This window comes from Musca autumnalis, unplaced genomic scaffold (genome assembly GCF_047663935.1).
Source record: "Musca autumnalis isolate F117 unplaced genomic scaffold, ASM4766393v1 scaffold_5, whole genome shotgun sequence".
NCBI classification, from domain to species: Eukaryota; Metazoa; Arthropoda; class Insecta; order Diptera; family Muscidae; genus Musca; species Musca autumnalis.
In genome coordinates, this window is record NW_027412088.1 from 180971844 (window position 1) to 180986358 (window position 14515).

Genomic DNA, 14515 nt, shown 5'->3' on the forward strand with positions numbered 1-14515 from the left:
TTTGAAGGCATTTCAATTTAGGATTTTTTAATATCAGGGGGTAAATACCTTCTAGTTAACAAAATTGTCGCATTGGACCACGTTTTCAAATTTACATACCAAAGCGGTCAGAACAAAAAACATTTTTTGAGAAGATACTTCACGTTGACTACTTAATTTCAGTACATTATTTAGAAACTCCTTTGCGTTAACATCAAATCAATGGGACAATATTCAGTACAATTTTTCAAACTCAGAACTGTGTCTCAAACTTTAGAGCGATCTTCATAACAAATATTTTTCCATTTCGTATTTTTTGTACAAATAGCGTATTTTTAAATTATATAATCCCAGCTTTGTTCCTACACCCAATACCAAATTTAGTACCTTAACTATTTAAAATGATTTTGGTATCAACATGTTACCCAACTTTTCGTATACGTTACGTAAACGTTTCAAAAACTACTTCCTTATATTCAACATATATCCTAACCCCAATTCAGTTTTCCAGTTTTACCAGTTCCACTGAAACCCATTTGAGGACTATTTAGTAGTTTTTGTATAAATAAGTACGAATTTTCAAAACCTCCTCCCTACCTCCACTCTAAACACCAATTGCTAATCTAATACCAAATTTCAAATTCCAGTTCTACCCTTTACAAAAATCACAAATTGTACAAAATTCTATAACATATAGCAAACACCAAAAGGTACCAAATTTTGTACCATTTAGCACGATTTTCCAAAATGTACTTTCATATCTCAGCTCTATCCGTTCACCTAAACCCAAATTATAGCCAATGTAGTTCAATTTAGCACTTTTCCATTAGTACGAATTTCCAAAACTACCTCAATCCTACACTCCAACAATAATATGTTCACGAAAATACAAATTATAGCGAATTTCGTACCATTTAGTACTACTTCGTGCACATTAGTACGATTTTCCAAAGCTACCTCCATATCTCAATTCTATATTCCAACAGTAATCTTAATTCCAAATTTCAAGATTCCAGCTCTTCAAATCCAAATCATACTAAACTCACTACCATTTAGGACTTTTCGACCTTTGATACATCTTTCTTACTCTTTATCAGTGACCCCCATTCCAAATTTCAGGATTCCGGCCCTATTCGTTAACCCATACCCAAATTGTACTATATTTAGTACCATTTAGTATTTTTCGTATAATTTTAATTCGAATTTCCAAAAACCTTTCTTTTTTACTCTCCATCAGTGACCTTCATTCCAAATTTCAAGATTCCAGCTCTATCCGTTCACCCAAACCCAAATTGTACTAAATTTAGTACCATTTAGTATTTTTCGTACCCTTACAGTTCGAATTTCTAAAAACCTTTCATTCTTACTCTTCATCAGTGACCCTTATTCCAAATGTCTGTATTCCAGCTCAATCCTTTCACCCAAATCAAAATTGTACTAAATTTTCTACCATTTAGTATTTTTCGTACCCTTACAGTTCGAATTTCTAAAAACCTTTCATTCTTACTCCTTATCAGTGACCTTCATTCCAAATTTCAAGATTCCAGCTCTATCCGTTCACCCAAACCCAAATTGTACTAAATTTAGTACCATTTAGTACTTTTCGTACCTGTATAGGTCGAATTTACAAAAACCATTTATTGTTACTCTTCATCAGTGACCCTCATTCCAAATGTCTGTATTCCAGCTCAATCCGTTCACCCAAATCAAAATTGTACTAAATTTAGTACCATTTAGTATTTTTCGTACCCTTACAGTTCGAATTTCTAAAAACCTTTCATTCTTACTCTTCATCAGTGACCCTCATTCCAAATGCCTGTATTCCAGCTCTATCCGTTCACCCAAATCCGAATTGTACTAAATTTAGTACCATTTAATACTTTACGTGCACTTATGGTTCGAATTTCCAAAAACTTTTCTTTTTTACTCTCCATCAGTGACCTTCATTCCAAATTTCAGGATTCCAGCTCTATTCGTTCACCCAAACCCAAATTGTACTAAATTTAGTACCATTTAGTACTTTTCGTACCTGTATAGTTCGAATTTACAAAAACCATTTATTGTTACTCTTCATCAGTGACCCTCATTCCAAATGTCTGTATTCCAGCTCAATCCGTTCACCCAAATCAAAATTGTACTAAATTTAGTACCATTTAGTATTTTTCGTACCCTTACAGTTCGAATTTCTAAAAACCTTTCATTCTTACTCTTCATCAGTGACCCTCATTCCAAATGCCTGTATTCCAGCTCTATCCGTTCACCCAAATCCAAATTGTACTAAATTTAGTACCATTTAGTACTATTCGTGCACTTATAGTTCGAATTTCCAAAAACCTTTCTTTGTTACTCTCCAGAAGTTACCCTAATTTCAAATTTCAGGATTCCAGCTCTATCCGTTCACACAAATCCAAATTGTACTAAATTTGGTACCCTTTTGTACTTTTCGTACCCTTGTAGTTCGAATTTCCAAAAACCCTTTGGTACATCTTTCTAACTTTCCATCAGTTACCCTTGTTCCAAATTTCAGAATTCTAGCTCTTCCCGTTTGCCTAATACCAAGGGTACCATATTTAGTACCTTTTAGTACTTTTCGTACACTTCTAGGTCGAATTTTCAAAAACCCAGCCTTATCTCACCCCTACACACCAACAGCAACCTACACCCAAAATTTCAAGTTTCTAGCTTCAGCCGTTTCGTCTGGGCGTTGATGAATCCGTCAGTCAGTCAGTCACTCACCTCACTACTCTTTTATATATATAGATACTTGTGAAGAAGCATTGGTGAGACTGTTTTACCAAATCGCGCGATTTTAAAAACACCAATGCTCATTCACAAGTATTACAAATAAAAATCGATTTCAAACTTGTGAATCTCACCAGTGCTCGGCGGGAAATGCGCATTCATCAAAAGCCCCAACGTGTTCTCGATTGTTTCAGTCCTATTTACCAAATCATTCACCATAATCTCGGTTTGTATATGGGTTTTCGATAAAAGCTTTTTTATTTTTGATACATCATTTACGCTGTCTATCTGTTCACAAAAAGTTTCCAGAAATTGCGCTTTGCTGTTCTAGTCATTTTGTTGTATTCTTTAAGTTTTGTGTGATAGTTGTCCCAGAATACAGCTATTTTTTTACGTCGAGCTCTGTTATAAAGCCTTCGGACCTCTCTGCCTTTGTTACGAATTTCTCCTGTGATCCAGGGTTTTTCGTTGGAAGATTTCCTCTCTCGAATGACTTTACTAAGGCCTCCGTTATAACGGTAATTGGGAGAATTCTGGCAACAGTTGTTACTAACAGACTTTCTAACATTTTTGCAATTTATTCGTTCTGATTACCTTTCTCTCATAAGGCATGGGCTGAAAGGAAATATAAAAGAATAAATGTCCACCAGAGCCACATATATTTTTTTTCAGTCCCTGATTTATGTGAGAAAACTAATCTGTTTATGTGGAATTTTTTTATAATTTACTCTTTATTAGAGTTTTGTAATAAGACAGATATTAAGATTCTTTACAACTATCCATTCCAATGCCAGGTTTTTCATATGAAAACTATATTAAAGTATATTATGATATCCATTGACCTGCATTCTGTTTGTTGTGAACTAAAATATTTTCTAACTATTTGCACACTAGAATAATGTATACACATTTGAGCGTAAACTTAATCCACCAGAGAGCTATAATAACGAAACACGTTATTAATTGATTTTTTCGTTAAATAAATGGTGTGTGTGTGACGGAATTTTTAATAAAGTTTACAGGAGATTCCTGGAATTACATAATATTTCGTTTTGTTGTTAATAAATTCATTCAATATTGTAGTTATGCATGTTTATGACAGATTATGACAATTCGTGGAAGTAACTAATTTTATATTAATATTGTGTAGATCCAGGCAAAAATCACTGAACAGTTCATTAGTATTTGCGATAATCAATTTATGTAAAGTTATGAACCGGAAATTCCATGAAGTTGTGTATTAACAAAAGCTATTATAATATTGCTGCTTTTGTAAGGGGAATTTCTTGTTAAAGAAATAAATATTTCCCACAAACATCCTTGAAGGGACTAGAGGAAAATGTTTTTATATCAATGAGTGCAGCGCGATTCTATGTTTATCTCAATATTAGTGGGACCTCTATTTTTATGGGCAATACCGAACGGCGCACTGTGTTACGACAGCCACAAATGTTCAAAACCAAGTACATTGGAGTACAAATATATTGACTGGTGGTAAGGGGTATTATGTCTTTCTGCATTTGTATGTAACATACAAAAGGAAACGAAATAGAGTCATAGTTCCTTCTAGGCATATAACGGGTGATCCAACAAGAGGTAATTTTTTCAACAGCCTTTTTTTTGACAGATCACGCGTAAGTCGTGTCACGTGTTATTTATGTTTACGAGTAGTACTGTTGGACATTTTATCGTGGAAAAGCTTACGCCTCTACAACGTTTACAAATAGTTCAATTTTATTACGAAAATTTGCGTTATGTGGTGAGTGTGTTTCGAGCCTAATTATACCCTACACCACACTGTGGTAAGGGGTATTATGTCTTTGTACATTTGTATGTAACATACAAAAGGAAACGAAATAGACCCATAGTTCCTTTTGGGGATATACATATAATCACTTTCAGAGTCGATTTATGCATGTCCGTCCGTCTGTCTGTCTGTCCATGTATGTTTGTTCGCAACGTACAGGTCGCATTTTTTGTCCGATTCAGCTAAAACTTAGAAACTATAATTTTTTTAGCCATAGGAAGGACGCTATTGCTTTTGGTGAAAATCGGTTCAGATATATGGATATAGCTCCCATATATATTTTCGCCCGATTTCACGTATTTGGAATGTGTGGTTGAATTCGGTCTAACAATAAATGTGCCAAATTATATCGATATCGATTCAGATTTGGATATAGCTCCCATATATATTTTAGGCCGATTTCACGTATTTTCTGTACCAAACACGCTATATATGTCGGATTTCGATGAAAATTGGAATGTGTGACTGTATTCGGTCTAGAAATAAATGTGCTAAATTATACCGAAATCGGTTCAGATTTGGATATAGCTCCTATATATTTTTTCGGCCGATTTCGCGTATTTGCTGCACCATACACGCTATATAAGTCCGATTTTAATGAAATTTTGAATGTGTGACTGAATTCGGTCTAACAATAATTGTGCCAAATAATACCGAAATCGGTTTCGATTTGAATATAGCTCCCATATATATTTTCGCCCGATTTCACGTATTTGCTGCACCAAACACGCTATATATGTCGGATTTCGATGAAATTTGGAAAGTTTGACTGAATTCGGTCTAGAAATAAGTGTGCCAAATTATGTCGAAATCGGTTCAGATTTGGATATAGCTCCCATATATTTTTTCGGCCTATTTCGCGTATTTGCTGCACCAAACACGCTATATACTCGTAAGTCCGATTTCAATGAAATTTTGAATGTGTGACTGAACTCTGGAAATAAATGTGCCAAATTATATCGAAATCGGTTAAGATTGGGATATAGCTCTCATATATATTTTACATATTCACAGTGGTGTAGGGTATCATATAGTCGGCCCCGCCCGACTTTGATCCTTTCCTTACTGGTTTTATTCAGTGATGAAGCACATTTCTGGCTTTATAGGTATGTAAAGAAGCAAAATAGCCACATTTGGGACGAAAAGCAACTTAGAGAGATTCAAGAGCTGCCACTTCATCCAGAAAAATAACGGTTTGTGGGTCGCACGATGGTTCACAATGGTTCGATTTTCCTGGCCAAAAATTAAAATGTTGTTTTGTCAAAGATATTTAGTTTCTATATGGGATTCAATAGTAAACATAATGAAACTAAGGAAATTAAAAGAAATAGGTCAAAATATTGGAAGGTGTGGGCGTAGGCTGCACCTAAAGACAAACATTTTCCCATTTTTAGGAAATACGTAATTTTTGCAAATTTCTGTAGAAAGAAATAGATATTTCTCGGAAATTGTAGCAGATATTGTGTTTATTGTTTTTGTGTAAGGTAGGTAGAAGTGTGGCCTTTAAAAATCAGTTCAATAAATTACCGCAGCGTTTACACAGCATGAACTATTTTATTTTTCCTCAGGTACTAAATTTTATGAAATTCCAAATTTAGGGGACTAGAACTTTTGTGGAACAACATGGAGCAATGTTCTGTTGTCACAGAAAGATTTCCGAAGGTCCCCTCTTTCGGCCCATATATACTTTTGTTCCCGCCACGTTCCGTCCGTATAACACTTTTTTAAATTTTATGAAATTACGTGGGTTTTTTCATACCGGTTCGTTTCCTCGGCTTCTGTCGGGACTTTCCGGATGGCCTCTTCTTCATCCTACGATTCCCACTACCAGATGCCCCCGGTTGATCCTGCAATTGCTGCTTATAATAGGCTTTGATTTTTAGGAACGATGCCGGACTCTCCATTGCGCTTGTACCTGGTGTATCTGTGAAAGAAACAAGAGAATGGTTAACATTGTTGCTGGTGGAAGGTGTTCTTAACTGTAACGATCTAGGTTCAACCGCCGGTACAAACGGTTTAAGTTCACTGAGGTGTGCAGACCTCTCATCGCCCCGATCTCTTCCGCCCAACTCTACGATATCCGGCGACGTAAAGCTCAGCACCTCATACGGTCCATAATATTTCGGTGCCAGTTTCGCTGCAAAGTTTTCGGCCGCCTTCGATAGAGGATGTTGTCGGACCCAAACGTTTTCCCCAATCTCGGGTTTCCACGAACGACGTCCAAGGTTATAGTACCTTCGCTGATCCTCCCCGGCCCGGCCGATTCGCGTCCGCACCAATTTGAACAAGTCTCGCAGTTCCTCAGTTTTTTCCTTTGGCCCCTTGTTTACTGCGCCAGTACCGGTGGTGACCTTGTCGTACAATGCGCTCGGGAGACGAGGTTCGCGACATTGAACCAGGTAGGCGAGGCTATACCCCGTGGTGTCTGATATGTTTACTGCCAGATTCACTTCCGGAAGAAACTCATCCCACGTTGTGTGTCGGTTTTGGCATAGCTGGGCCAGAATCGGCTTAAAGGTTCTGTTCGCCCTTTCCGTAGGATTTTCCTGAGGGCAGTAAGGCGCTGTCGGTTGATGTCGGACTCCCACCACCTTCAGATGCCTGCCTAGCTCTCGGCTGGTGAATTGGCTTCCGTTGTCTGTGACCAATACCCTCGGCACTCTAAATCGTGCAAGGGTGCGCTCTCGGAACGCCCTGATAACTCCACTGGATGTGGCCTTTCGCATCACCACCACTTCCACCCACTTGGAGAACCTGTCTATAAAAACCAGGAGAACAGTATTTCCGTGCTTAATACGAGATATAGGTCCCACAAAGTCCGCACACACCATCGCCCACGGTTCCTCAGGTATGGTCAGTAGCATCTCCCCTGCGGGTGCCAACCGACTGGGCTTGTATCGCTTACATGACGAACATCCTCTAACGTACTTGGCGATATCGCGCATTATTCCAGGCCAATAGTCACGCTCACAGACTCGGCCGGGTGATCATGGTTCTCCGCTAACACTTTCGTCCGCAACTGGGTTGGAACACACAACTTCCATGGCGTATTCTCGATGTCATTCGCGTGCCGTGGGATATGCCTGTGGAGATTACTTCCAACAATCGCGAAATCGGGAAATTTCTTCGGGTTCGTTTCCACTTCCTCCAACTTTCTACGTATCCACGGCACTCTTGTATTGTGTCCGTCACCATCCTCTGTAGGGATTCCAACGGTTGCCTTGCGATACCGTATACATACCGGTACTGTTGAAGCTCCAGTGCTCATCGTGCCAATCTTCCGGTGGGTTTGTCAATAGAGTTCAGCCACTTGAGGGCAAGGTGGTCCGTTAGCACCTGGAACTCATATCCTTCCAAGTACTGTCGCATCTTCCGGATGCCGAACACAATTGCCAGGCATTCCTTTTCGGTGGCGGAGTAATTCCTATCGGCACCGTTGAGTGTCCGGCTCGCATAGGCAATCACCCGATCTCCCTCTTCGAACTCCTGTGTTAACACGGCGCCGAGGCCGAAGTCGCTGGCGTCCGTTTGTAATAAGAACGTTCGACCAAAATCCGGGCAAGCCAACACCGGTGCGTGTGTCAATCGGGCCTTCAATAGCTCGAACACGGTCTGTTGTTTCGCAGTCCACCGCCAATGCTTACCCGTTTTCAAGAGAGATGTCAGCGGATTGGCCATCGTCGAGAACTCCGGAACGAAACGACGGTACCAGGATACTACACCCAGGAAACGTCGCAACTTTTTTAAATTCTGCGGGGGCCTCATGTCCAATACCGCAGCTATCTTTTCTGGATCCGTCCGTATCCCGTCCCTGGTCACCACATGCCCTAAGTAGCTCGCCTCAGTCTGGAAGAACTGGCATTTGTCAGGATTGATACGCAGGTGTGCCGCACGGAGCCTTCGGAATACTTCTCGTAGATTGGTCAAATGTTCATCCATCTAAATACGCAAACGGCTCCATTTCCGGTCCGATAACACTGTCCAGGGCACGCTGGAAAGTCGCTGGCGCTGAGTGAAGTCCAAAAGGCGTCACCCTCCACTGAAATAACCCTCGACCTGCTACTGGGAAGGCAGTGTACTTCCGGCTATCCTCCTCCAAAGGTATTTGCCAATACCCATCCTTAAGATCGATGCTGCTGATGTACTTAGCCTCTCGAAGTCGATCCAAAATAACCTGAATTCGTGGCAGAGGGTACGCGTCTGGATCCGACTTGGAATTGAGGTGCCGAAAATCCATACACAGCCTCCAGGTACCATTCTTCTTCTATGCTAGCGTGATAGGGGAATTGTATGGACTTCGGGACGGCTCAATGCTTTTGCGGGACGGCTTCAGCTTTTAACACAAATGGAAATTTTTTGAGTATATAAGTTTTTATACAAGTTATATAAGTTTTATGAAAAGCCTAGGAGTATTTTTTTCTTAATTTAAAAAAAAAAATTAAATTTTATGTTTTTTTTTTTTAATTTCGATTTTTTAGGCCTTTTGTATTTTTGTAGTTTATTTATTGGTGTTTGACCACCTTAAATATATTTATAAGAAAACACTAAAAACACAAAAACACTCATATTTTGATGAAAATAGTAAAAAAAACTCAAAAGATTAACTTTGGCCTTGAATTTATCTGCAACATCCAGAGCTAATATGACCATTTATAATTGATCTGAAAGCTAATTATGTTATGAATTATGAAAATATCCTTATCCTTGTAAAAGTTACAGAGTTTTGACTGATTCTGAACAACTGAAGAACTGTGGGTCGGTGAAATCGTCGGACCCTATTTCTTCAAAATGAAGCCAGTTAGGACTTCATCGTCAATGGCGACCGTTATTGCGCCGTGATAACCGACTACTTGATGTCTAAAATTAAAGCTCGTAATCTTGGCAACATTTGGTTTCAACAAAATGGCGCCACTTCTCACATAACGCATCAATCAATGGATTTATTGAAAGAACACTTCGGTGAGCACGTTTTGGACCAGTCGATTGGCCACCAAGATCGTCTCATATCACTGCGTTAGACTTTTTCCTGTGAGAATATAAAAAGTCAAAATTGCCGCTTCGATTCCGGTCTTGGGGGAAAACATCAGGCGTGCCATTTCCCAGTTACCAGTCGAAAAGCTTGAGCGAATCATTGAAAATTGGACTCAACTGATGGACCGTCTGAGACGTAGCCTCGGTCGATATTTGTTAGACATAATCTGCGAAAAATAAATGTCATCGAATGTTCCTTCAAATGATTACATTTTTTAACAAAGCGTTTTGCGGTGTCGACTAAAGCTCGAAAACGAATGGACCGATCATCATATATTTCTGTGGGTTTATGATATACCTAATGGTCTTGTCTTTAAACGAGGGAATTTTAAAAATATCAATTTTTGAGGAAAATGGTGAACAGTAACAATCGGAATTTCGATTTTTAACAAAAAACAAGTAAAAAAGTATCAGTCGGCTTTGCCGACAGAGATATACCCTCAGCCTGTGCAAATTGAAACACATTTTTCACAAAAAACTTATGTATTTAGGGGGTTTCAGAATTTTGGTCGTATGAACCAACAAAAATGTTGATCAGGACTAAAGCTCGAAAATTTTGCGGGAAAGATACTTAACGGAATGAACTGACATAGACCATGGGGGTGCCATAGGGGGTTTTTACACCATTCGGGGTGTTTTCTCAAGAAGTATTGACTTGCCCCTGAAACAACTTTTACCATCGAAATTGAGGCAGCGAATGTAAGTTGCTTCAACAAAAATCAAAGTGATTCAATAGCAGGTCTTAAAGTGAACTTATCCAAAACTTTGTGTGGGAGGTACGGGATGGAGTGGACAAATATAGTTCATATTCGGACCTGATTTATATATGGTAGATATTATGAGAATGTGTAAAGTATGGACCAAATCGGTCACTCCCATCAAGACTTATTGTGCGCACAATTTTTCCGAACATTTTTGAACTTTTGTGGGAGGTACATGAAGGAGTGGACCGATATGGCTTATCTACGAACTTAAAGTAAGTTTGGAAACAAATTTTGGCCGGAATCGGCATTTCCGTTCGAGAATTATATTGCGCTTCCACCCATAAACATGCTGTCATAGGGTTTGTTTTTCAACCTTCAGGTCATTTTTTCAGGAAGTATGAACTTGCCCCTGAGGAAACTTGTACCTTCGTATAGGGGACAGTGAATACAAGATGTCACAACAAAAACCAAGGCGATTCGAGAGGAGGTCCTAAACTAAACTTTTCCAACATTTTGTGTGGGAGGTACTCGAAGGAGTTTACCGATTGAGTCCATATTGGAACCTCATCTAAGTCTGGTAGAAATTTCATAATGTGCAAAGTATGGACCAAATCGGTTACTCCCTTCAAGAGTTATCGTACTCACAAATTTTCCGAACATTTTCGAACTTTTGTGAGAGAAGTATCAGAAGGAGTGGACCGATATAATCCATCTTTGAACTTGAACTAAGTTTGGACAAAATATTACGAAAGCCAAATTTTGGACCGAATCGGCAGATCCGTTCGAGAGTTATCTTGCACTCCAACCACTACACACGGTGTCATAGGGTTTTTTGTAACATTCAGGCTATTTGCTCAGGAAGTATGGACTTGCCCCTAATGAAACTTACAGCGTCGTATAGAGGACAGCGAATACAACTTGCGTAAGCAAAAATCAAAGCGATCCGACACCAGGTCCTAAACTGAACTTTTCCGAAATTTTGTGTGGGAAGTACCCGAAGGAGTGGACCGATTGAGTCCATATTGGAACCTCATCTAAGTTTGGTAGAAATTACACGATGTGCAAAGTATGGACCAAATCGGTTATTCCCTACAAGAGTTATCGTGCGCACAAGTTTTGCGACATTTTTTGAACATTTGTGGGGGAGGTACCTGAAAGAGTGGACCTATATGGACCATCTTCGAACTTAAATCGAATCTGGACAAAATATTTCGATACCCAAAATTTGAACCGAATCGATTGATCCGTTCGAGAGTTATCGTGCGCACCAGCCTGCCAGACAGACAGACGGACAGACATTGCTAGATCTACTCAAAATTGTCTAAAACGGATATCGTACAAACATACTTGGGGTCAAAAACCATTATTTCGATGAGGCACATTTTTAGTCGTATCAAAGTGTAAATACCCTCTTTAGCCTAAAAGCTGAGGGTATAATGATCCGTTTTCGACAATTACTTACTTACTTAGCTGGCCCATTACACAACATTTGTCCCTTAGGGCGAACTGAGAAAAGATCTCCATTTTTCTCTATTTGTTGCTTCGCACTCTGGAATACCGCGCCTTTTCATCTCACCATCCACTTGTTTGCGCCATCTATTCCTTGACCTGCCAACTCTGCGTGCACCGCCAAGCGGTCCGTGTTTATACGACTTTTTAGCGGGTTCATCATCGCTCATTCTTATGATATGGCCTAGCCAAACGCAATCGCTGCATCTCGATACGTTTAACAATATTGATGTCGTTGTATAGCAGATACAGCTCGTGGTTCATGCGATATTCACCGTCAACGCATATTGGTCCGTAGATCTTTCGAAGAATTTTCCTCTCAAACACACCAAGCACTGTCATGTCTACTTGCGCAAGTAACCAGGCTTCGGAGCCATACATCAGCTGTATCAGTGTTTCGTAGAGCGTTATTTTTGTGGCTTTGTTTTTAAACTGCTTTCTTAAGCCAAAGTAGCATCTGTTGGCCAATACAATTCTTCTTTTTATTTCACAACTGATGTCGTTTGTTGTGTTTACGGAGGTGCCGAGGTAGACGAAGTCTTTTACTACCTCAATATTATAGGAACCAACTTCTACAGGCGGTCCGAGTTCAATGGACGCATTGCGCGTCGACTCCATCAACTTTGTCTTCTCATTGTTTACCGCCAGACCCACTTTAGCAGATTATTCTTCGACCTTCATAAAGGTATCAGTTACTTCTTTTACTGATCTTCCCATGATGTCTATATCATCAGCATAAGCAAGTAACATGTGGCTATTGGTGTAGATTGTGCCACTTAATTTGACGTTTGCCTCTCGTATAAACTTTTCCAGCAGGATGTTGAAGAGATCACACGAAAGGCTGTCTCCTTGTCTGAAACCTCTTTTGGTACCAAACTCTTCGGAGAGGTTCTTTCCTATTTTAACTGAGGGCCTCGTGTCAGTTAAAGTCATTTTACAAAGCCGGATGAGCTTTGCGGGGATACCAAATTCAGACATGGCTTGGAATACCTTTGAAAGCAGCGGGCTGTCGAAGGCTGCATCTCTTGGGTCTTCTCCAGGATTTGCCGCAGGGTAAATATCTGGTCAATGATGGACTTGCCAGGTCTAAAGCCGCATTGGTATGGTCCAATTATCTCGTTGACCATAGGCTTTAGTCGTTCGCACAATATTCCTGACACGATCTTGTAGGCAAAAGGGAGTAGACTTATGCCCCTATAATTAGAGCATACAGTCTTATCTCCCTTATTGTGCTATTGTCTTATTCAATACCATCTTCTGCGATTTTGGACTGTGGTATCTTCGTCGTCTTCGCTGCTATTGGATACCAACAGTTTTGAAAAATGTTCTTTCCATATCCTGAGTACACTGTCTGTATCAGTTACCAAATTACCTTGCTGGTCTCTACAGGAGGATGTGCCTGTACCAAAGCCATCAGTTTGATGCTTGACTCTTTGGTAGAATTTTCGGACTTCATTCTGGTTCCTGTACATCTCGTTTTTCCCCACACTCCTGCTTTTCCATCTCTCTCTTTTTTCTGCGGAAAATATGTTTCTCCTCTCTCCTTTTCTCCCTGTATCTCTCTCGTGCGCTACGCGTTGCTACAGATTGTAAGTTAGCCCTATATACCGAATTTTTCTCTTCGGTGGCACACGACACTCCTAATCATACCATGGATTCCTTGGTGGAGGTCTCTGGTATCTTAGTATGGATTTTGCTACAGTTTGCATGGAGTGGTCAATGATTTGCCATTGCGGTGATATGTTATCGGGATGAGGAGTGCTTTGGATAAGGAATTGTGCTAGTTGAGTGGAATATGCTGTGGATATCTGTTGTGATTGCAGCTTACCGATGTCTAACTTTCGTGTTGTGTCTGTTCGTGCTTCGTTTACTACTTTTAGGCGGGTGCGTACCTTTGCTGCAACAAGGTAGTAGTCCGAATCAATGTTTGCGCCTCGGAACGATCCAATACGCTCGATAAATGTCTTCCATCTATCAAAACATGATCAATTTTATTTCTTGTTTTCTGATCTGGAGACAGCCAGGTGCCCCTATGAATATCGAGATGATTAAATCTGGTATTGCTAACTATCATGTTTTTTGCAGCTGCAAAGTCTATCAGCCTCATACCATTGTCAGATGTTTTACTGTGGAGACTGAATTTCCCGACTGTTGGGCCAAAGATTTTCTCCTTTCCAATTTTGGCATTAAAGTCGCCTAGAATGATTTTAATGTCATGGGCAGGGCAACGGTTATATGTTTCTTCTATGCGCTCGTAAAATATATCTTTGGTCTGTGCGTCCTTTTCTTCAGTGGCAGCATGAGCGCAAATAAAGCTGATGTTGAAGAATTTAGCTTTTATTCGAATTGCAGCAAGTCTTTCATTCACTGGGGTGAAGCTTGATACCAGATGTTTTAGCCTCCGACTAACTACGAATCCGCAACCAATCAAACGTCATGGCAGCTATAATACGATTTTCGACAATTAATAGGTCAAAAAAGAAAAACTTGTTTATGGAAAATTAACGCCAAAATTTTGACGTATTCAATAAACCCACACCAAATTTCAGTCATTTCGGATGGATAATGTGTCTAAAACCTTCAAAATACCGAAAATCGGGGCTATATCAAAGGTGGACCAATACCAACAATTCCCTGTAGGAATATTTCTTAGCCCTGGCGAAAACTAAATACCAAAAAACTACCTACTTCGGTTTTTCGGAATTTCGATTTTTAACAAAAAATGATCCGCTTTCGACAATTA